The sequence below is a fragment of the Carcharodon carcharias genome, chromosome 18, assembly GCF_017639515.1.
Source record: "Carcharodon carcharias isolate sCarCar2 chromosome 18, sCarCar2.pri, whole genome shotgun sequence".
NCBI lineage: Eukaryota > Metazoa > Chordata > Chondrichthyes > Lamniformes > Lamnidae > Carcharodon > Carcharodon carcharias.
Genome location: NC_054484.1, coordinates 60,473,515 through 60,476,881, shown reverse-complemented (window position 1 = coordinate 60,476,881; position 3,367 = coordinate 60,473,515).

Genomic DNA, 3,367 nt, shown 5'->3' with positions numbered 1-3,367 from the left:
ACAAGTGGAAATAGGCTTGGCCTAAATAGCCAAGTGCTTATGGTACTGGGTTTGTAACCCCAAGATCAAGAGTTCAAATGTCACAATGGCAAACTATGAAACAATGTAACTTCATCTGAAACAGATGGAAACGGGTTTGTACTCGAAAGAGTTACAAGTGGAAACAGGCTTGGCCTAAATAGCCAAGTGCTTATGGTACTGGGTTTGTAACCCCAAGATCAAGAGTTCAAATGTCACAATGGCAAACTATGAAACAATATAACTTCATCTGAAACAGATGGCAATGGGTTTGTACTCGAAAGAGTTACAGCTGGAACACTTTGGGTGGAAGCTACTAGAAAGTTAGTAGTATTGAGGAATTGTATTGGAAATAAGCCAGCTTTAACCAAGAGACCTGCCTGGATTAATTCTTCCACCACAATGTCTTATTGTGAATAACACACTGCCACATTCCTTTTCAGTTCTCCCACTTCAATAGTCTCCTGTACCACACTGCTCTGGTCAAATTGCCCAGCTTCCCTTCAGTCTTTGTTCTGATTCATATAAGCAGCAAGTATCCCATATCTATTAAATGAGGTCAAAGGCTGAGAGTTCTTCATCACCACAACCTGGATCTCATACCTGCCTGATGCAGGTCACCCCACCTCCTCCCCCATCCCTGACCAAATCTAAGCTACCACTTAATCTAAGGGGTTGAGTGCCTCTTCAATCCAAGTGTTCAAATAAAACTCCCCTGCCCTGATGCATTGCAATGTCTGCAGCTCAGACTTCAGCTCAACAACTTTGAACCAAAGTTCAAGTTTCAGACATCTACTATAGATGATTTCTCAGGATCTTACTGGTCTCCAAAAATTCCCACATGCTGCAACTATGACACCATTTGCACAGCCAGCCCTACATAACATTTTATTTATTTTAAAGATTTGATTCACGTTATTTTTACTTTAATTAATTAACTGGCTGATCTAGTTTACATTATTGGTTTAATAAAACAGTTATATTTCCCTGCTAAACCACTGCTCTTAGTGAGCAGAGAAACAGTTCTATTTACCAATCACCAATCCACTGTCCTCTGACATGACTGATTAATTTTTGCTTTCTCTCAACTCTTGCACCTTTTCTCTCCACCATTCATAGCCACTGATCTTGCTGGTGTACAGGCTTACGTATTTTCAACTGTTTAATCCAGATAATAGGAAGACTTTTAACTTTTGGTGATGTAAAATAAAGATATGACCACTGCTTGGCTGATTTTGTTTATTCAGGCTACTGTGTAACATGCCAGTAGATGGAGCACCCCTCTCCCTTGCCTTTGTTCACATCCATAATCAGGCTACACCAAGGGCAGAAATTTATCTCGTATAATGACTATTATATAGCTAAACAGAGTTCACCCATACAACATTCATGGCTGATGGATAAAGTCTTTTGATTCCTCGGTATTAGAGGAAATGAAAAGTGCTACTCCTTACACTCCTTAAGGTGCATGCATAGCACAATATAGAATTTACATCGACTTTGAGGTCTGAAGTTTATCCAAAAAAAGCACTTCACCCACCCTCCAATGCAAGTAAAAGATTGCATAATGAATCTTAAATTGCAAAGTCTGATAACGATTTGACTCAATAAGACAGGCTTGTAATTAAGGTCATCCTTGAGACATCAGCTTCTCACAGGCTGTGACTGCATTGCAAGTCTTTTAAGTTGACATTTATGAGTTTATCAAAGCCTAAGCAATATCAGAACATCACACAATGAGAGATTTTTCAAATAGTGATCCTTTACAATTTCATCCAACTCTTAAATGGACATGCTTGGATATGGAAAGCTAGGTCATGTAGAATACAGCTTGCTGGAAAAATAGGGAAAACCTTACTACTGCATTTTGAACATCCTCCAGATAGCATTAAGGATCAAAATGGTACCTGGTAAATGGTATATACTAATTTTTGATTAATAATGAATTTAATTAACATCTTTGCTCAGTTTTCATTTGAAGTCAGAGTACAGTGTGCTTCAAGTTTCTAGATAATACCCAGAAGGAAGGATGGGATAATGAACAGAATACTTAACAACCATTGTCTTCAAATTCCAAACCTACAAGGATATGCTGAAAGGATTAGATGAAGAGTGTCAATCGGAGGCCAGTACGGAGCATTAATAAGTTGTGGAAAATAGCCTGTTTGTGTTGTAAACTCTATATGTTTATGTCACCAAGAATCCAATTATAGTAACTTCAAGTTTAAGTGACATTGCAAAATAAATTGCACCCAAACAGAAAGCTCAAATGATTGGAATAGGCTGAAATAAACAACAATGGTCATAAAGCCATACCATCACAACCATATTTATGCAATAGAAATACTCACCAAAATGGTGCATGACCATGTTCTAATATAACTGATACAATAACTGTTGACTGTAATATCACTGACAAAGGAAGACAAGTATATGTTCTCCAGCATCTGCATCCTGGTTAACGTGCCAATTTATAAATGCTAGGTGAGTGCTTGCAGCATTCATGTTAATTGTTTGGATGGGCAAGTGTAGTAGACATGTGTAGCATTGCTGTCACTTTGATTTAGTACCTTTTGTTAATGTTCTAAATCTGGCTATGTTGGCTTATACAGATCCAAGACATATTGTTTGGACAGCTGGTAACTCCTGGTCAATATTTGGATCTCGTTTTAGATAAGGAACGGACATTGGGAGGAGAATATCCTCTCCACTGCAGTTCAAAAAAAATCTATTGTTTCAAAGGTTGAAAAGGCCAATTTTAATCCTAACCAGGTAGAAAAAACCAGGCAGGCAAAATTGCCTGGAAGTGTTGTCAATTGGGGTACTGCACGGAATGAGCAGCCTGCACTTCTAGCATAGTATTCTGAACAGGTGACAAGAACCCCGCTAGGTCCTACTGTACATGCGCAGATCCAGGAAATAATGAAGTTATCAAGTCCTACAGCAATTTAATTTTAGGCTGACAGAGGAAGCTGCTTTGGCTTTCCTGCCATGAGAAAACAATGGGATCAGGAACCAGAAAAGGCCATTTATGACAATTTAAGATTTTATTTATATTGCCAAGAGGAACACAACTGCCCCTCCACACCCACAAGGAATATTTAGACCTGCCCTCAACCTCTCATCTGATCGGAACCAGGGGTTTTCAGCCTCCTGGGTGCCACCTGAAATTCTGCTTCGCCTGCTGTCCAGACGCTGCTTCCCTCCCATGTCAAGTAGATAGTAAACAACAAGAAAATAACTTCTATTTACATAGCACACTTAACTTAATAAAGCATCTATGTACAAACCAAGCATGGCAATATTACGGAAGATGGCCAAAAGCTTGGTTTTAAAATGTTTCTTTAGA